This window comes from Chinchilla lanigera, unplaced genomic scaffold (genome assembly GCF_000276665.1).
Source record: "Chinchilla lanigera isolate Chin_1 unplaced genomic scaffold, ChiLan1.0 scaffold00023, whole genome shotgun sequence".
Taxonomy (NCBI): Eukaryota; Metazoa; Chordata; class Mammalia; order Rodentia; family Chinchillidae; genus Chinchilla; species Chinchilla lanigera.
This window is the reverse complement of record NW_004955424.1, coordinates 9,058,511-9,081,146: the sequence shown is the minus strand read 5'-3', so window position 1 is coordinate 9,081,146 and position 22,636 is coordinate 9,058,511. Positions and strand designations below refer to the sequence as shown.

General features: G+C 35.4%; 1 protein-coding gene across 1 annotated transcript in view; it reads right to left on the bottom strand.

Annotated features, from left to right (window-relative positions):
- Positions 1-22,636, bottom strand: part of Lrrtm4 (leucine rich repeat transmembrane neuronal 4) — a 670,466-nt gene that overhangs the window by 195,979 nt on the left and 451,851 nt on the right. The gene's annotated exons all lie outside the window — the stretch shown is intronic.

Genomic DNA, 22,636 nt, shown 5'->3' with positions numbered 1-22,636 from the left:
GAACAGTAAATTAAAGCTATCACTTTGTGCTACCAACTTACCAAAAATATGGCTATCATCAAACAATCTAATAATAATAAATGCTGGTGAGAGTGTGGGTAAAAGGAAGTCTTCTGCAGGCTTGGGGAGAATTAAACTAGGTACTTCTCTGAAGAGAAAGTCTACCATCAACTTCCATTTATCCCTTCTGAGACTCTTTGCATTTGAATACAAAAGGTAAGAAATCTTGAGTTTGAAGTTCATCAAAATAATATAAATTCCTAGAAGTTATAAAACGTACTATGCAATTGCATAATTTCACTCTAACCATTCCAGTGATGTCAAAAGAAAAGTCTTTTTAACCTCTCAGAGATTTAGATTTCAAACATTCAGTTTCTTTCTTTGGGTATAAAGTATAAAGAAGAGAAGTATTTGGGCTATATGCCCTCATACTAAGGCTAATAACCAAAAGGTGAAATTACTTAATTCTTTAAAAATTTCCAAGCCTCATGCCTCCCTACAGTAAGATCAGGTGGACACTGGGGTGATGGGCCTTGTGCCCAGAGTGGAGCAACCAGTCTCAGTGGTAGGACAGGACCATTCCATACACTGCAGCATGTGAGGACCAAAAGCAAACCCAAACAGGAGGGTTCTGGATCAAACCCAAAGTCCTATAAGAAGAACACAAATTGGAAGGAATGAACGGATCTCAGGTATAAACCCGGTATCAGGGTACATAATACCAGCAAGTAGTTAAATAGACTTGCAAAAAATAGGACATATTTGCATATTAAAGGAAATAGAAAGTTATAATTTGCATTCATAGTGTTATTTCTAAACCTATGACTTTTTTCACATGCAGAAAAGCATTTTAAAACAATTTTTCTTGTTCCCTTATACTGAAGTAAGTTGAAGCTTTGGTAGTTACATGATTTATTCAAGATCACCTATCAAATTAAATAAAAACACACATTTAAATCTTCTAACTATGACATTGCATTGTTTATACTCATACACTTCAATTTATTTAATTCCTGTACACTGTTCCAATGAAGAAGACTATTCCTTTCTGCCAATATAAATTCACTGCACAATTCAATGTATTTTAATAAACCTAACTATGGAAGATAATGATATAGTTACACTAAGGTAGAGGGTTCAATTGACCTTAAATTCCAAATCCTCCTTTTGGGCTCTAAGTACCACATTACTGAGTAGCAATGTTTCTTAATTTGATCCTTTTCTTCACAACTGTACCTGAGATTGGAAAGGAAATGATCTGGGGACCATTCCCAATCATCTTCTCATCTAACTCTGCAAATCATTTCAGTGAGGTGAAAACGATGTATATTTTAAGTTTCACTTGCCTTAATAATAACTAAGTTTATGGATAAAATCAAATTAAATCACTAATCAGGCCACAAGAAAGCTGTGCTGTCAGAGGACATGTGACTATTTCTTGGTAAAATTTTTAAGATTGAGAGTATTAAAAATTGCACAGATTACCCACCTTCAAGCAAACAGGGCCATTTCCCCTGCGAGTACCTAGGCATCTGTTCTTTGTGATCATTAGGAATGGCTGGCTGTGAATGAGGATTCACTACGTAGTTACCAAAACAATTATTTATTATTTATATTTTTAATAAATACTACATGCTAAAGTGTTAATAAACTTATTGTAGGAAATACACAGAAGGCAAAGGTATCCCCTGCCATTGAGTTAATATGCTGTGTTTCATAGAAGACATTGTGATGACCAAAGCGACTTCTCAATTTGATAGGCTTGGAAGTTGCTGAGCAGATTAGTAAAGCATAAAGCACGCTGCTTCTGGGTGTATCTGGTTGTGTCTTAAAGGAGGGACCTTGGGTTGTATATGTAGTCCCTTGCTCTTTCTTTCAGGTACTTCCCCTTCTCACATTCCAACCCCTGAGTTAAACAGTTTTGCTTGTCCCTGCCCTACCTCCATGTGTGGTGTCATCTTGCACAGTTTAGTTGTCCTGTGTTATGGCTTGTATCACAATGACCTTGTGAATCCTCATGCATTCATAAGTGGAGCTTTATGGAATTGGGTGAATCAAGGGTGTTGATACTGGGATTAAGGGTGTGTAGCCCTAAATTAGTCCACTGATTTGTTTTGTATAATTCTGGGTGTGGATAATGGAAAAGCCTTTCCTGGGTATGGGTGGCATCACTCAAATGAATTGTGGCCTGGAAGGGAAAAAAATGAAATAGAAGCTTGCTGCTGTTGCTGCTTTCTGTCTGTCCTGCCATGGACAGTTTCTCCTCTGTCCTGCTCCTGTGCCACGCCTCGCTGCCCTAGAGCCAGCCAACTGTGGGCTGAAACCTCTAAAATTAACCTTTCCTCCTTTCACTTGTGGATGCTAAGTATTGTGTCCCACCAAGGAGGAAAGTATCTAGAACTTTCTGCATCACAATCTGCCTTTTCTGCACTTATTGCTGAATATGGGTGGCCATGGGATGGATACAGCCCATGAGTGTTAGAGGGACTCCTAGCTAGCTTGACATTTGCATTGCCTCCTTCCTGTTGGAGATGATGCTGAATGTGACGAAGCTGGGCAAGGCTGATGAAAATTAGTGGCTGAGGACTGACATATTAAGGTTGTTAGGCCCAATAAGCAGTGCAAGCATAAGCCTGAGATATCGGTGAGTCCATGCAGCCACTGAACCTGCACTGAACTGCTAATATCAGGCTTCTTCATTACAGGAGGATAAGCTCTTACTTGTTTCAGCTCATGTAAACTGTATTAGCCTCCACACAAACAATCCTAATGATATTGCTCACTGTCAAACTAAGGTGATTATAAAAGTAAAATGGGCCCAGGTTAGTGACTTTTGCATAAGTAGATAATAAAGGAGAGGTTAAGCAAAGTAAGAATTATTAATTTTCAAAGCAATATGAGAATTATTATCTGAAATTTGCAGAAAGTCAAAAGATAAAACTTTCACGACTAGAACAGTGTAGACATTCAAGGTAATTGTGTGGGCCTTTGAAAATCCCATAAATACACAAAGTCCTCACTATACTTTTGCTCTAGAAGAAAGTATCTTTCATCAAATGTTGATACACTAGGAAACTCTTTAGAATTCTGGTTAAGTTTATTTTGTGAAAAAATACATTCTCAAGTAGCAAATTCGTTCAGAGAATTTGTATTGAAAACATGTAAAAGTTCTATATATTTAAACAAGCCCCCAGCTGTGAATTAATTGGAAGAATAACGTTTCCTTCAGAGCAAACTGAGAAATTCACTTCTCTGTGGAAAAATGATTCAGCTTCGATCTCCAAGGGGAGAGCACTTCCTTTCTTTCTTCTTTCCACACCACAAAAAAGGGGAGGGAAAATGATAAGAAATAGGTTGTACCTTCCAGAGACCCTGAGTGATAGGGTGGCAAATGAGGGTCATCACTTTAATCAACTTTAATAACCGAAAGCAGGGTGAAAAACTCCCCCCCTCCCAAGACAAAAGTTGCCCACTGCTGAAAAGATGTGAGTGAAAATTCTAGTATGTCAAAAGCCTTGCCCCATGATTTAAACATTTTATTAAGGGAGTTAGAGACTTCTGAGTGACATGTAAAAGGAACAAAAAATGGAGGAAAATTAATATCTCATTATTCTGAATCAAAAGCTAGTTTCTTTAATGGCATAGTCTCAGTATATTTTGGTAGCTCTAATTACATACCACATGCTCATCAATTGTAATAATGAAGACTATTGAAAGACAATAAAAATCACTAATAAATGCACAGGAAAGAATGAATATGTCCCACTTCAGCCCACTCTGACACTTGCCTAGAGTTTCCACACAGCTGAGAACATATAATACACCCTCTGTAACTCTGAGTTCTTAAACCAGTCTTTAACTTGCCTGGTTCTAGTAAGAGATGGGATTCTTGGTCTTCCATTCACTTTGCAGTTTAGAATTTTATCATTGTGAGAGAGATGAGGGATGAATTTACTTCTGTTTTAAATGATACTAACATAGATTTTCAATGAACTCTGATCTTTTGTATGTTAGCAGTGCTACTATAGTTGAGATATACTTACCATATATCTACATTAATTTTCACAATTTGCCCTGAACTCCTAAAGGGCACACATTCATAATTTTCTTCTTTGTCTTTAAAGCTTTAAATGTAAATGTTTTGTTTTGCTACCATTACAACACAAATTTTGCTCCTAGAGATTTACCATTACGGAAAATTCTATGTCATAGACTATAATCAGAAAAATAGAGGATATATTCCTTTTGGAGATATAATGTACATATGGATCATAAAACACTAGATCAGAAGCTCTCTCTGCATATGGTACACTGTTGCATTTCTAGCCTACTTGTGTCTTCTCCTTTTGAATGATTTACCTTTCTGCAAAGGATTCAACTTTTTTGTACTTACTCTTCTTAGGTGAAGATAAATAATCCAGCATGGCCAATCATTGCTGTCAGCTTCTTACCACAATTACCAACAGATAACTTTTAATCACATTCTTGGGAGTAGGTTACAGTTCGGCAACTAGCTATAAACAGGTAAAGTAAATCCTGCTGTGTTTAGCAAAACAAGTTACCCCTGAGGAACAGCTACTCTGAAAATAGTTTAGGAACTATCATTTCTTCTTGTTGTTGTTGTTGTTTTCATACGAGGAATCGAACTCAGGGCCTTTTCCTTTCCAGGTAGGTAGTTGTACCCGCCTGAGCTACATTCCAGCCCTGGCAATATCATTTCTTACAAAAGCAAAGCGGTTCTTTTCTTAATACACACTTTATCCGTCTTACCAACTAACTTTTTCTCAGTGATTTCAATGACTCATTAATAGGCATCATAGGGGATGTCATACACATATAAAAATATTAATTAGTATAGATTAGCAAATATATATTTATATATATATAAAGCTTTCACCCTGGTATCTCTCTTTATATCTGAAATGCTTTAGTTATTCTCAATCTTGTACATAGACTTCCATGTCCCTGAAATTAGTGGCTTGGCAGTAGGCAGAGAAACAAATCTGAATTATAATAATTGGTTTAATGTGGTACCTACAATGCTCTGTTCAATTTCATATAAACCAAGCATTGGTTCAGCTGTGAAGAACCACAGAGCAAACATTTTCTTATTAATTATCTCATATTTTGAAGAGAGTGGTGCATTTATTTTGTCCTCTGTTATAGAGAAATGAATGAAAATTTTGAACCTGCAACTGCATACAAATAACATTAACATAAAATGTATGTGTGGGATATAGTAGGAAAAATGATATGTCAGTTAATATAAAGCAATTATTAATTTGTTGACAGTATGACAGATGACTTAAGAATGAATGTTCTAGAGCTCTCTTTCTTTGTCTTTGCAATCATTACATAGAAAAGGTGAGTTACTGTCAACCTGAATAAAGACAGTCAGAGAGAGAGAGAAAGAGAGAGGCAGCTTCTCCAAATAACGATATGTCTGTTTGAGAACTGGAGAACATGTCAATGGGAATAAATGTGCCATAGCAAACTTCGTCCACATCCACAGGTGTTGATCCCAGAGGGAAATTTTAAAGACAAAAATGAGGAGGGTTGCATAAGATATTTTGAAACAGTGACTTGGCCTCAGTGATTAATTGCAAGAATGACGTTAGTCAGTGGTTGATCAGACACATGTCCTTATAGAACTATTTTTTATAAAAATTTTTGATCCATCTTTTGTAAATTAGTTGTACTGGTGGTCTATTGTGATAGTTACTAAAGCAAGGACGTTTAAGAACATTTTCTTTATAATCTGAGTTTTATCTATTTTTTTTTAAATTTGGCTCTATGACTCCATCTTGAATCTGAAACTTTCATGTTTCTTCTGAAGTATTTACCTTCTGTGTCTCAGTGTCTTGAGTTAGAAAAGTGAGATTAACTTACCTCCGTGAGTTATTATTAGAATTAAATTTACAGCTGTTCTATAAAACTTGTTATAACAATTACAATTGATCCTGGGTGCCATATTTATTTCATGAAAAATCATCCTGAAGATACTTTATCTTTTTTTTTTTTGTATTTTTTTGTCTATCTTGATCTTTGCCAAGTAAGTTATAGTATCTAACACCTGAATTCCTTATTTTGAAAAAGGAGTGATTAAAAGTACAAAGAGGGCAATAATAAAAATATATTTTGAGAAAGTACATAAAGTACTTGATACAATGACTAATAACTGCAGGCCAATCATCTTGTTAATAATCGTTAAATATCTGGTATATGTAATGTGGTAGTCCTTCTTGACTTTTGAGGAAATATAATTTACCATGAACTTTGACCATTCCTGCAACTTTGCAGTAGGTAAATTTAAATGGCAATGTCCTCATCACTCATTACTAGGGCCACTTGTCTGCATTATTTGCATGGTGACCACAATGGATAAGCAACCTCCCTTCTTCCTTCCCATCTGTTTCTCTATTCAGACAAACTAAAGCTTATTTCTGCTTATTGAAAAAGGTATTGAATCCACAAAGCAGTGTTCCTAACCTATAACATAACCAGTTCCATGTTTAACCATACCTGATGGGCTCTTTGAATTTGCCCTTTAGGATCTGGGTAGGGAAGAGGGGCAGTCATAGAGAATCAGGCAAAACAACGTGAAGGTCTGGCTACTGCTACTGCCATGAGTAACAGAATCATGTGTCTTAAACCTAGGAGTGTCATGGCTTCTGCTAATGTTTTTAAAATTGTGATGACCTACTATCTACCTTGTAAGTTGGGTAAAAGTTTAGAAGGTGCACAGTTCTTTTTTAAGAGGTAGGAATGTGTACTGGGGCTTGAACCCAGGACCTTGCACATACTAGACAAGTGCTCTACCACTGAGCAATAGCCCCAGTCTTTTAAAAAGTTTATTCTGAGGTAGAGTCTGGCTAAGATACCTTGAACTTGTAATTTTCCTGCCTCAAATTCTGGAGTAGCTAGGATTACAGAAGTATACTACTGTTCCTGGCAAGGTACTTCACAGTTCTTGATATAGTTTAATTCCAAGAAAAATATAATAAAATAGTAATTTCTAAAGAAGCATAAAAGTTAAGGAATTTTTAAGTATGTATAATTGACACCCTGAAGACCTAATTCACTATTTTATAAACAAGGCACTTACAGTGAAGGAAAACCAGCAAAGCATTGTATAAAAGTATATTATCTACTATGTTGATAAACGTATGAAATTAATTTTCTCCTAATTAATTTTCTCCTACCAAAAATGCACAAAATGTTCTATTAAGAAAAGTTGGAAGACTGTTTTCATGCCTTTTCATTCCAGTTAACTGATTACCTTATTACACTCAGAAAAATTGGTGCTCCCCTCCTGACATTTTGATCTACATTAAGAGGAAAGTTCCAAGTATAAGCTCAGATGTGAATGTGATAACTAACAAGTCTGTCTTGGCATAATTTATAGTTATAAGGAGAAATACAACCTAAGAAACTAAACTTTTACATTTTTAAGAGTTTGATATATGGAAGTTCACTTCAGAAAATGAATAAACAAGCCAAAAAGAAAGCTGAGGTATAACTTTCAATTGAAAGGGCTACCTAGATAATTATTTGTTTTAGGGTTTTTTGTAAGTTAAATATACACATACGTGAAAGCATACTCAAGTGGATTTTGTCTTATTTCCTTGTTTCTTCTGCCTTTTAATTTGTGTTTAAAAGAAATGTAAATGCAGAGTGTTTATACATGTAAGTGTGACTTTAAATACCATTCTCATTTTGTTTTCAAACATATTTAAAATAGCTTTAAACCATATTGGTATCTAAATGAAGCAATAATAGAAAGGAAACCCATTACCTTCAATAAACACAAATGAAAACTTCCAGATCAAAGGCTATTAGAAACAGCTGGTGGAAAACTTCCAGATCAAAGGCTATTAGAACCAGCTGGTGGACTGACTATACTAAAGTACAGGTATAAAACTTTCCTGTACTTTGCAGTAAGCAAAACCCATTCTGAATTCTTAAATTTCCTGCAATAGTAGATGTGAAAAAGATGCCATCACTGCCTAGCTTTGCTGATCAAGCATAGAGATAGGTGTCTGTCCAGTTGGGATCAGGATCAGCCATTTAGACTGAAACTGTAATTCAGCATCCCTAAAGATGAAAGACTTGAGACTCCAATATAAATATAAGATTCCACTTTGCAGCATAGACATCACCAGGAAAGCACAGGCAGTAGGACGTAAATGGGTGCCCATTGTACGAATGAAGGCTGTTCATGATAAATAAGGGTAAATATCAAGATCTAAAGCAAAAACAAAAAAATTAGTAACCAAAAATAGCAAAAGAAAAATACTTTCAGGAAGAAATAATTAACATTAGAGTGTTTCTATATTATGTGGCAATTTTCTAAAAGAATTGTTAATTATTTCATTTGATCTTAAGGTTGGAAAGTATTAATAAAATAAATATTCATAAACATAAAGGAAAAAATAACGTTCATGAATCATTACCAGGAAATTATGGAATAGAACACAGTTAGCTATGAATGAGGACTTAGTTGAGATGTGAAAGTACCAGTTTGAAATCCTGGAAATAAAAACTTTACTTTAAACAGTAATAACTAAGAGAAAATTCAAATGGACCCTAAGAATAAAGACTACTATTAAACTGTAAATTAGTAGTAAGGAACAGATAACATGGAGTATAAAAAAGAGAGAAATGGAAGATAGCTTCAAATTCTCCAACTTATAAATAAGAGAAATATCCTGAGCGGAAAAATGAGAAAATGGTGGAGAGGCAATGTTTAAGTAAAAATAAGTACAATTTTTTTGTGAATCAGTGAAAAGAGATGAATCATTAGATGTTAATATTAGTGAAGACAATTAATAAGAATCATGTACTTTAAACATTGTGACACTGTCAAACAGCAAAGATAAAAATAATTCTTAAACTATATTAGGGAGAAAATAATCTATTCGATAGTGATAGAATGAGTGATACAATCCTTTCAACAATAGTCACAACTGCCAAAAAACCATCAAATATTATTTTTAAAAGTCTGAGAGAAAATTACAACCAACCTTAAGTTGTACATGTACATATACTACTATATGCATGTGTACTTTAAATGAAACTTCTTATTTCAAATACTAGGCATATTTGGCAGGAACAGATGCTCACAAATTAAGTAAAATAGTTTTTTCAGAAGAAATGTGACTCTGCAGGGAGGAGTGGAATTTTAGGCATTGAGGGAAATAAAATAAAATTTTAAAGTTTATACATTTTAGATGATGGTTCTAAAGTTCCACAGTACAGTAGCATACACTGTGGATGGGATTTTAGAGATTGATGTATGAAAAGACTATTGTCTTCTTCAGGAGAAGCATAGAAGTCATAAACAGGCTTACACATTGATAGAGTATGAAATTGTGCCTATATAAAAAATATTGAGAGGGGATTTATTTATAGATTTAATATTTAAATGACAAACATGGTGGTCGGTACACAGGCACTTTAGCAATACATTCAGTAGAGGTAAAAGTTCTTAAACTGCTTAGGAGTGTCTGATAGACAACACTGTCTAGCAAAGCTTCAAGCTGAACTTTATCTCCTGGGCTCGGCCTTGACATGATAGTCAGTATCAAAAGTAGTGATGAAGTTGGGAGCGTGGGAAATATTATTCCATATCTTCATGAAGCCAAGTGACAGGAATTCCTAAGAAGAAGAGATTTGGAGCACTTCAGTGGGGAAAGGGATTGACATCTCTTCCCTTGACAATGCTTAAGGAGCTGTACCAGCCCAGAGCTGACACAGCGGGGCCCGGGAGTTCACGTACAAGAGTCCTGAATACCATAAATACAAAAGGGTCTACGTGACAGGTGATTCTGAGGTTAGATTGTGTTCTACCATAGACACTGGTAACTAATTCTTATATAGAAATTTCTATGGTGATTTTTAGAATAGCCCCAACAAAATGTATTGCAGGAACAATGGGCTAGCATACTAGGAAGAAGGTTCATTAGCTTTATTTGAGAGCAAAGGTCATGGGACTTGAAAAAGTTAAAACAAAAACAAAGCAAATTTTATTCTAAATATTCTGAGATGTAATCATGATGTTCAGGGGTGATTTCATGATTGCTTTATTTTCTTTTCTAAGGAGAGCTCCACTTATGAAAAATGATGTGTGTGGTGTTGCATAAATGTACAATTTTATGTATGCTGATATCACATTAAATCAACTGAGACAATATATCTAATAGGGTGCCAAATTCAGACTATGTTGAGTTCATCATGGACTTGGGTGAGTGTGAGGTGGGAGAAAACCTATATATTTAAATGCAGATATTTTATAATTATGTAAAGACGTTTCATGAAAGAGAATCTGTGTAACACTTAATAAAAACTGGCTCCATGCCTTCTGGCCTATTACAGTTCTTCTATGATGCTTTCCTTGTTTTCTTCAGAATGAAGATCAATAATGTGGGCTTTTCTCAATATAATGTTTCCATAATATCTCCTATACCATTAGATAAAATGTAGTAAATTAAATCAATTTTGTTGCTTTAGATGAACACTCTTTAGAAAGTTCATGGATCTGCACCAAACTTCATCAGGCATTTGGTTGTAAAATATCCAAAGATAGAACATTGATCCTGAAAGCTCCTCATTGCCTTAGAAATAGAAGTTGTGTCAACCTGAACAATTTTGCTTTGTTTCATGCAGAATATCCTTTTTATAACAGCCTAAAACAGAATTCTTTCAGAGTTAAAAAAAAATGAAGTAGAACAAAGTCTTTGAAGAATTATAGAAAGAAGATTGATTGTATATGATAAAGTAAAAATTTGCATAAAAATTTATGCCATTAAAATTAACAAGAAGACATAAGGATGATCATAAATTTTAAGTGCAATCTTATTACAAATGTATCTCACTTGCAAAATTTGAAGGCTGTCCTACGTACTTATGATTATGATCGGAGGTTAAAAGGGAAAGACTTCTGTGATATTTTTTAGGAGTGAATGAACAGTGATGTTAATGACTGCTGAAAAGTTTCCTGACAATCTTTTGGGATGAAATGTAAAAATAAAATTAACTGCAGTTGTAGGAAACAAAATTACATGTTTTGCATAACTGAGCTAGTGGCCTAAAGATTCGTACCTATGCCAGTCAGTTTCTTAGAAACTCACTCCCACAGCTGATTTACAAGTACTTGACAATATTTATATCTGTTCTGGAAACAATCAAAAGAACATTTCAAGCCAGGAAAATATTGGTCTTGGTAAACAGACAATCAACTAGAGCTAAAGGACAGGATTGTGTCAAGTTATTGTGAGTATTTATGCAGCACTGTACTATTTTTAGATGACTTTCTCTGAATGTCTTATTCTAAAACCGGTAAAGTTTTAATTAACCTAATTTCCCTCATTCTGACTCTTTCCTCCCAAAGCAGGTATCAGTTTGTCAAGTTCAAGCAAAGGAGCATCAAAGATTTATGATGTCCTTGACAGTAATTTTATTAAATGAGTTATTTATTACTTACTTCCTAATTTTATTCTGTTCCCATGCAGTTAAAATAGAGACAGCAGTAGCTGATTGTAAATATATTGCTGTAACTGCCAGTGTAAGAATTTTGGTTCTCATTAAAAGTTTGATCACCTAACAATGTCTTGATAATCTTAATTTTTTGTACATATGTCCTTTGAATATAACGCAGTCCTCCTACTCATAGCTTATCACTCATGAATGCTAATTAAATGTGCATCTGACATTCTAAAATGATGAGACCAATTTGAGGTGCTATCTCACGAGAACCAGCAGAGCTCTAATCAGTGTTTCTTGAGAATGCACTATTCCCATTTGCTGAACCTATATATTCCTTGTTCAACCAAGGAAGACCCCATTAAATCATATTTAAGGAAATGTTATTTGTGAACTAAGGTTTTACAGAGCAACTTCTCCATGCAAAACACTGTGCTTGGAACCTTATACTAATGGCTATGGTTAATTGTTCTGCTGTGCTGCTTAGATTTGGAAGATTACATCATTATTCCAGCAAAAGAGAAGGAAGATCTGAATCATTTGCACAACTGAAGTACAGTGTCTTCCGGGCCACCCACTGATGGGGTTAATATTCAAGTATGGGCATTTTACTATTGTCAGAAACAACTTAGGAACTGATTTAACAAAAAAATCCATCAACCACATATACACACTGACAGTAGTAATAGGAACAACCACCACGTGTAAAGTTAGAAACTTTAGATCAGTTTAGTTAATGGGAACTGGTGATTGCTATCCACACGAAAGCCTGACATCCGCTTTTACAGAATCACTGTGTATACCTGTGGAAGAAAATCCAATATGGAAAAAACGGTCATTGGGACAGTCCCTTGTTACCCTTTCTGCAGTTCTGTCTGTTTCCTTTTTTCCTTACTGTCAAGTGAAAGTTACAGTTTTATCTAGTCCTGATTTACCATCCCTCTGCGGTTATGACTCATCCCACACACTTTCATGGTGAACTGCAGCAACATCAATAAATCAATGTAATTAAATGACTATCATAAAGAATTTTACTCAACAGTGTAAGTGTACTTACCCTAACATATGTTTTTTTTTTTTTTCCCATTTCCCACCCTCAGAGTAGATACACTTCTCAAGTGCACACTTTCAAAAAATATCTTGATAGAATCTCAAGATGTACTTGAGCAACTGGTGCACAAAAATGATGGCTATGATTGAAGGCTCTCTGGGGATGAATCAGGGGGCCGTAAAAATACTCAAATCAAAGAAAGAAAACACAAAAGAAAACAAATGCATGAAAAAGGGCCAGTGATGAGTCTGCAACTATTCCTGCATGTGCATAAGCATTTTTCTCTCACTTTTATAAGATTATCATCTACTTAGCATAGGCAGGGTAAATAAAGCTAAACTATTTTTAAGTTGTGAGAGTAAGAGAATGACATTTGGAGTTTTTCCTACCTTTTCTATCTTTTGCAATTTAAAATTTGAATCACTAAAGCTATGAATACAGTAGAGATAATCTATATATACCTAGCACATCAAATTTTCTTCACTCAGCTAATATTGAATTCCTTTCTGTCTTTCACAGCACACCCTTTAGAATTTCCATACCTGTATCTATTTTCCACTTGTCTCAAGTAGGGGATCATTTTGGAGAATTATATAATATAGATTCCCAACTTTTATGAAACTGTTTCAACATGCCATTTTTAGATGGCTTCTATTGTACCTTAAAACTAAATTGTTATAGTTTGAAAGTGTACAAGGGCAGTGTGACAGCCCTATATACTATGGAAAGAACTAAATAGACAATGATAATAGCTTCTTTCAGCCAGGAAACTATATAATAGATCATTCTTCTTTACACTTTACTGAAGGTAGGCTGAAAAAATATAACCTACACCAGTTTTTGGCTTCTTTGCCTCATTTAACTTGATGAATTGACACAAGCGTCAGACAATGCCTGAGGAGAAAGGGTAGGAAAGTGTATCCATAGGTGGACAAGCATGACCCTGAATCAAAACTGTGGATGAGCTTCAGGGGCAGCTGAAGCATAGGAGCAAGCTTTGCCCTCATTAGGGAGCAATTTCCTCTTTGGGACTGAATGTACAGTCTATCTCCTACTCAGCCTGAAAGGATTTCTAGAAGAAATAAAGTGATAATAATTGCATGGTCTTTTCCGTAACACAAAGGCTGACATTTCAAATTCCAAAGGTTATAATAAAGGATAGCTTGAGAGAGGCAAGTTCAGTATGCAAATCTGCAACTAGAAAAGCTAAGCCAGGTTGTGCTTTTAGTCCTGGTGGCTATGTCTCCTACATATAAGGAGAGGAGGGTTGACCAAGCAGCCTAGAACTTCTAACTCTGTTAAGAGTCCTCAGCACACTGAAAAACAGCATGACTGTCTTTTTGTAGAAGGGGATGCTCTAAGTGTGACAAGGTGGGAAGCAGCACTTCCCTCTTCCACTGCTGTGTAGCTTGTGTATAAGGGAACAGGAAGGAGATGCATATTTTGGGTTGTCCTGGAAGCTTGTGGTATTGAAGAGCAGTATACTAATTAAAATTATTTTAACCAGTCCGACATTTGCCTCTTGTTTTTTTCATAACCATTATTTGAACCTTGTTCCCTGACTCAGGAAACTTTCAATTTATTTTTTTCTTCCTGAAATCAATTCCTGTTTCACTAGGGTGGCAGTTGAGGGATGTTTCATATAACATTAGAATTCTTACTTTCTGGGAATCTCTTTGCATTTGGAAAGGCACTGTGACTCTTTAATACTTTATTCTGATTGTAGTTATATTATGCCTCAGATATAATAGTATGAAAAAGACAATAAGGGGGGTTGAGGATTTAGCTCAGCAGCACAGCACCTGCTTGGCAAGCTCAAGGTTGTGAGTTCAATTCCCGGTACCAGAAAAAAAACCAAAAAATAATAAATAAATAAATAAAAGAAAAAGACAATAAAAATGGAATTGCAAAACAAAATACTCATCTTAAGCTCAATGACTATCAAAAAGAAGATACATCTACCTTATTTACACTGACTAATTAATCAATGTTATGCACTGAAGCTAGGCCCAGCCCCATCAACATTCTGGCTTTTTGGGTTGTTAGAGGGTCATCTCGGTAGTTGTTTCTAAGAAAGTCACTGCTGCTGTTCTTGAATTTTATATTCAAATTATTTATATATTTTATATTCAAGAGAGGCATGAGGCTCAAGCACAGAAGGCATTTGTTCTGTTGCAACTTACCTAGAGATTTCTGATTTCTGTTTTAGAATTGCACTTTTTCCCTGAAGAATTGATAGGTACTGTGGAGTGATTAATGTATTTAATAAAGAGTGCAGGTCCTAATTCCAGGAATATGACTGATCCTGCTATCCTACCAGACCACATTTTCAAAATGCAGTGCAACATTCCTAAGCCAATGTGGGTGTATAGTAGTGAGTGTATTCACTCAAACATTCCCTTTCTCTATGTGAGAAAATTTCTAATCAACATCTCTTATGGGATCAGAGGTAAGAATGTAGTCAATGTATAGACAAAATTAAGTGATTATCTCTTCAGACTTTCCTTTACATCCATTCTGTTTGCAAAATCACCCCTCTATATTCAGTAGAGGCCATGGTATCTTAAAAATTTAAACTGAGTTGTAAGAGACACTGGCTGAGGAAGGAATTTCCCACAATGTCTCCCGTGCCTTTACCCTCCAACCTCATCCCCCACCACCTCCTACACAACCTCATCTCCTAAGAGTGCTCCAAACCCTTCTTGATAAAATCCATGTGGCCTGAACAGCATGGTGATGCACCCCAACAATTCTTTCCTTTTCAAGAACCACTTTTGATCAACTAGTCCTGAAGTGAACTGAACTTCATTCAGCATCCCCTCCTACTAAAACGTCTTCAAGCATTTCGCCCTCCTACTGCAAGTTAGAATGTTCCTTTGAAGACTTTTCATGCCTGGCATTTTCAATAAAGACATATTAATGTTGCTTGATTGATTTTCTTCTACAGAGCGTGTGAAATGTATGCTAACATTTTATTCTATTAAAATCAATATCATGAAGTCTTTGCAGGTCTTCCATGTCACACTCTGTTCTTCTAAAGTAATATTGTGATTTCCTTCTTTACAAATGTACACTTGGCCTTTTTCCAAATGTATATGTTAGCTTCCATTTCTAATAGCTTTGAGGAGTCTCCTTGCTAGTTAAATGAGGTTCTTCACAATCTAAGAACCCAGATGCAACTTCAGAAAAAGTAAAAGTTGGGGTTCCATTCGTGTTTAAACAATACCTTGTACAAATGATGTGTTCATGAAAAAGCATGGTAAATGATTAACTGGAGACACTCATTTTTCTCTACCTGCAGATCCTTGGCAAATACCAAACTCACTGCTTCAAAATTCACTTAGATAAATCTGCTTCTCCGTAACAGACATGGCTGGCCTTATCCAAACATAAACCATCGCTTATTTGAGCTATGACAATTTAGCCCTAGGTGGCAATGGTGCTTCCACAGTGGTGCCGTGCAATATTTGCTTTTCATGGCAGCCAGAGTATTCTTTTAAAACAAAAAACAGAATGGGTCCCTTTTCTGCTTCACTCCTAAAGCTTCACTTAACAGTGCCCCTTATGTTTGTGGGGAACAAACACCCCTTTTTTTTTCTGTGCTTGATGATCCCTCGCTGTCTTGCTTCTTATATTCTCTCAAAACAGCTTCTTCCAATTGCTTGGGTCTGTGCTAACATAGCCCCATCTCCAATGTGCCCTGGGATACCAACTCTGAGCTCCAGTTCTCTCTTCATTGTGCATTATCACATTCATCTATCCAATTGATGCAGTTTCATTTTGATTAGTTGAATGTTTTAGTTGATTCCATTCATTTTTGTCTCATAGGCTGTCTGCTCACATCGAGAACTGCCCTGCAGAGCAAGAATATCACTTGTTTTAGGGACAGTGATAACCCAATCGCCTAGGCCAGATTTGGTACATAATGGCCACAATCTTTAACTTTTAATTATGCTTTACTTTTCTTTCCATTGAAACTTTACTTTGAAATATAAATGTAGAAAATGATTCTCCTGAGAGACCCTTCTGCTGCAACTTCAGCTTTTTATGTTTTCATTTATGTGATTATCTTCTTGCTGACAGAATTTAGTTTATGCATGTTCTTTTACAAAAACCTAAATTTGTTATTTTACTGTAAATAGTCTAGTTTAGTATTGTTTTTATTATTTGCATTGGGATTGTCATTATTTTTCACTAATTACACAGAGCTTGTAGTATGCCTTGAAGGGGTTCAAAACACTTCATCTGTCAGCTTATATGCTAGTGTTGTTGTGCATGAATTCATAGACAATATTATTACCCTCACTTTACCTACAGAGAAACTGAGACATGAAGAGCTATATGTATATATGATTTCTGATCACAGAAGAAGAAGTAGAAAAGCCAGAGTTAAGCACAGATGAACGTAGCCTGGAATTCAGAATCTAAGCATTTAAATGAATAAATAGACCAAAGCTCAAAGACAATATATATATTTGGATTTTTTTTTAATGTAGGTCCAATTCTTTTGCAAAAAGCTCCAGGTCCTAAGCAGAGGCCTTTCATTTCTCCAAAGGGAGACCATAAGGCCTAAACTAAAAGGAATATTGATCATTTCTAAATCTTGAAGCTTGTACTTTGTGAATTTAAGGAGTTACAAAAATTTTAAGCTCAGGTCTTGCTCAGGAGAAGACTTTTCTCAATTCCAAAGCTCATTTTTTCCCCTAGATGTAGCACTACAGAGACAGTCATTGGGCAATGGAAACAAAATGTTTAAAAATATTACCCGAAATGTTCTACTTCCCAAAGTAAAGCTTCTAGAAGATTTTGTTTTAATTTGGAGAATGAGGGTATAGGAGAAAGAAAAACATCAGAAAATTAGGAAAAATGATGTTTTCCTTCATCAGAGTCTTTTTTTAATTCTGCATGACATTCAGAGTTTATGTGGGGTAAAAGCTAAACAAGATGGCTGAGTTGTTGGGGTGCAGAGCAGTGCCTCAGTGCCTGGCAGTCCGAAGAAGTGGCAGAAAGTAATCCGAGTTATCATGGACATGTTAGGGTCACGGAAAAATATTAAGAGAACTGTTAGATTAGAAAGGTCTGGTATCAGACTAGAGCGACTGCAAAGTTAGACAGCTTGGCAGTGGTCTATGCAGAATTAAATGGAAAGATCCAATTTTGAATGGGAAAACCTGGAAAGTGTACAGGTTTAAGAGAAGTAGAGCTTTCCATATGAGATATAAATAGGAGATAGAATGTATGCACCTGTTCTGTTACCCAAGAGAAGTCAGATTAAGAAATAATAAAGGTAATGAGCAAAAAGAGATGAATACGTTTACTCTTTTGTGTATTATATTAAAAGAAACACTGAATATCTATAGACATTGTGAAAATATTATAGCAATTTTTTTAAAAAAGATCAATTTGAAGATAGCAGTCATGCATGTAAAATCTGTTAAAATACATTGGCTGTATGATAAAATTCTATTCCCCTTTGAAAGAAAATCTTTAGAAAGCACTGAAAGTCTGTAAGTGGAAATAGGCACTTCCAACTTTAGGAAGGCCAAGGAGAAATGGATTGAGAGGTCTGAGAAAAAGTTGGTCTGCCGTTGTCCTTTTCCTTTCTACTGAAATGGCAACAGCTATATGTTTATGTATTGTGTATTTGAATGGCATATTAGTAGATACTATTGTACTTAAAACTCTACAATGGAATCTCTCTTAAGGGAATAGAATATAGCAAGGTATTTTCAGCACTCTTGCCATGGGTCGGTGTAAAAGAAAAGCTGCACTTCTTTTATTCTGCTTCCAAGACAGTTCTGTGAATAGAAAATTGGCTCCTTTCCTAATTACTACCCTGGAAATCAGTTGCTGAATACAACTCCATAACCTACACCACCCTGTAAAATATACTGCAGAGGTTAAGTGATTTTGCCTTACATTCAGGATAGCTTTCATATGGCTTCATTGTTCCTGCAGTGAATTGAGTTATTCACTGGTATTACACACTTTCTCTGTGTATAGATACATTATCTAAAGTATTAATCTCCACTGCACCAAATTGAAATAGAGGAGCAAAATGTAAACCACATCTATGTGAACATTTGGGAATCCTGTTGTTTAACAACCACTTATCATGTTACTCCACATTCAATGGTGAGGAAGACAGTGGAAAAAAAATCAATATCTCAAATGTAATGTGGCCTTAATGTAAATTAATATCATCCTCAATGGCATTCTTAATATTTACATCTGTAGGTTGAAGGAAAACCTACTTGTATTAGTCATACTCAAATTTATGTTTGTCACAGCATCCTAAATTAAAGTTTGTATGTAAAACCTCCAAATTTGTTTTCCCTTATAATGGCACAATGTACCCTTTGCTGGATTACTTAAAAATTCATTTATTCCTAAAAGCAGAGTTATACCTGTATCAAAATATATGTGCACTGGATTCTTCAACATGTGTAAAATAACGCAGCTTTATTCAACAAAAACAACTAGAACTGTAGCTGTCTTGCTTTTATCATCTATGTGATAGTGGCTAAATTTTTTGGAATAGAGTTACTGCTGTCACGCATGAACAAAAAATTTACAGGCTAAGATTGAATTCAGTAAATACTGGGAATCCAATGTCTAACAGCTGTGTATTTGAACAACATCTGGATGGCAGAAAAAACACTTGTCTTCTTGAGTTATATTTGTCATAAAGCTTATGCTTATATCAGTAGTCAAATCATGTACATTAACTTAGGAAACTTATTGCTTTAGCCTGGAACACAATGAATTCAAGTGTCCCATTTTTATAATTGTTTTCTACGCCTGCAGGCATAAATAGCAAGCAGCCGTGCATTTCCAGGAGTTTACTACTTTCTCCTTGTAGATTCACAGTTTCTGATTGGGTTAGCACTTTCTTTCTAACACTTTACTCTGCTATCTACGATGCCAGGTCTCAAGTCATGTTGAAGCCAAGAAGAGGAAAAACTGGTGAAATGCAACCAAACAGTTTCACTGACATCTCCTTGTCTTGTTTCTTTCACAGCGTGTGAACCCCTGGAGTTTCACTGCCATTTGAAATTCAAAGGCAAAATCTGAGCACACAGCATCATGAGAGCTGGCACTCCTGAAAAAGTTTGTCAAAACAGGTTTGGCACTGAACCTCTGAGTGTTTCAGGCATGAGAGGAAAGCTGACACCATTCACAGAGAACTCCTGGCCCAACCCAAAGGAAGAATGTCAGAGCCTGTGAATTTCTTTCTTGCCATTACTATATGATTTCAACATTGAAGTCTATGAGAAAACCTAATTATCTCTGACGCACATTCTGTGGCATTTTTTTTTTTTTTTTGCTTTACCATGAGAGATCTGTCCTTTCATATTTTCCATAGGTTAAATGACTTTAAAACTTGAACATGCATTTTGGAAGGCTGCTAGTGATTTTGACTTTCAAACGAGATTACCATCATGATTCACGTACTCTATGACTCACCCCTCTTAGAAATGTTCTAATTGTATAAACTACATCCTTCAAAGCATCCCACAGACACATTAAATATTAATAAACACATTTACACTGAGTGGTATGATTCTTTCATGCTTACTGATAAAACTGTAATTGATCTTTTCCTTCGTGTCTGCAATGAAAAATAAGCTAGAATTTTGGTAAGCATTGCATTTAAGCATTAAACACAGGCATACCTGGTCTAATACCAAGGTTACCACATCTTGATTATTAAAATCTGTCAACTCCACCTCCATATTCAGAGTTTCCTATACTGTCCTGCTTTGTTGCTCAATGGTATTGCAATTATTTTTTATACTAAGTAAATTTTTTCTGTCAATAAATTCATGCTTTTTATCACAATATAAATGCCCATCTCTTAATAATTTGAGAAAGAAATGATCATTTTCTACACTAGCCAAAGAAGACCTTTGCCAGTCACTACCATATAACTTTCTCTTTTTTTTTTTTTTTGAATAATTGATCATGTATCTTCTTTTTATTCACCTATAACTCCACGGGACAGTACCACTGTTAAAAATATTCATTGATTTTATTTTCTTAATTCACAAGAAAAAATTATGTAAAATTTTAGTGTACAGCATGATGTTTTGATAAATTTATATGATTTGGAATGACTACGGTAAGAAGTTTAAACTCTGTATTGCCTCACGTATCAATTATTTTCTCGTGGTGAGAATGCTGAACATCTATTCTTTTCGAATTTTCAAATGTACAGTGTGTTATTAACTATAATCAATATAAGGTACAGATCTTTTAATCTTTATAAATGAAGCTTTGTATCCTCTGGCTAATACAAATTTCCTACACCCTTTACCCTCTGGTAATCACCATTTTTTGACTTTTTTAGTAGGTCAACTTTTCCATAATTCACATATACATGAGATTAAAGTGATATTAGTCTTTCTGTGTCTGGTTTGTTTCACTTAACCTAATGTCTTCCAAATTGACCCAGATATTCAAAAATCACATATTTTGAAAAGCTAAATATATATTCATGTGCATGTATACCACATATATTGATCTAATTATTCATAGGTGAATAGACATATATTTAACATCTTGGCTTTTGTGAATAACTCTCCATGGAAAGCACAGGTGTTGGGGGCTGGGGATTTAGCTTAGTGGCAAAGCACCTGCCTGGCAAGTGAAAGGTCGTGAGTTCAATTCCTGATACCAGAAGAAAAGACAAAAAAAAAAAAAAAAGGAAAGCACAGGTGTCTCTTTGACTTCCTACTTTCACATAGAGCAGGACTCTTTATTCCACGTCCAAATTTATGTCTACATTTCCTTCCCTCAACCAGACCCAAGAAAAATAACTGATGTTGAAGCTGGAACTTGAAGAACACTTGTTAAATAAATGAATAAATGGATGACTGTCTCATTCAGAGAGAGATTTGTCAACTAAAGTCTTATCCACTGGCAATGTAGTAAATTGAGATTAATTGTTTTTGGAGGACATGGAAGGAATAACTTCTCCATATTCACAGCATGAACATATGAGAAGTAATATTTAAAGAGAATTAATGAGCTCGACATCAAATATATCCACGACTTTCTCTACTATTACTCATACATATAGAAATAGGAGACAGTAAAACAATGAATTAGTTTTCGATCAGTCAGAAGTACTATGAGTAATCAAGTACAGCATGCTTTAGAAGGAATATAAAGAAAGCTTCGATTTTGAGATGTGCATATAACATACATTTTTTTCTAGTAGCTGTATTCTAAAGGATATAAAATAGATGAGTGTCTTGGTTACTTTTTTCTTGCTGCTGGGACAAAATACCTGACGCCCAAAATTAAGGAAGGAAAGGTTTATTTCACTTACAGTTCATGGAAGTTTCAATCCGTACTTGGCAGATTATAAGGCAGAGTGGCACGTGGCAGAGGGCTGCATCTCAGGGTGGCAGCACACAGCTAAGCCGCAAGCACCCACCGGGGCAGAATCGGGGAGGAATAGCCTCAAGCAGCTTCTTCCTCTACCTTACATATGCAAACTATCCACCCCAGGGTATGTGTAGCTCTCACACCCACAATTATTCAACTCTAAAAGCCTGCCCCGTGACCGCATGAGGCTTTGGAGGGGACACACAGACATAAACTATAACAATGAGACTAATTTATATTTTACCTAATGCAATATTTTAAAATGTATAATTTCAGCCCGTAATCACCCATAACATTATCAATGATATAATTTACATTCTTGTCATGACATTTGTTTTTAGAAACCTGGGCTGAATTTTATACTCCTAACACATCTCACTTTAAAATATTGACACTTAAGTAATTACTCATCTGAGTGCCTGCGGCTCTCACAGTGGACATAATGGAGATAGAGCAAAGGATGTGTTTTGGAGTTAGAGGCTACACAATTACGGGGCCTGATGAAGGGTGCCAAGCAAGATTTAAGCTCCACGTGCGGTGCTGAACTTGACAGTTCTAAGTGTCAACCAGACTTTCAAATGTGGACAAAAAGGTTATTTTCTTGGGGTTTTTGTTTGTTTGTTTTTTGTTCACAAGAAAAGGAATAGTAAGGATGATCTACAACAAACTTGTTCTCTCTCTCTGTCTCTCTCTCTCTGTCTCTCTCTGTCT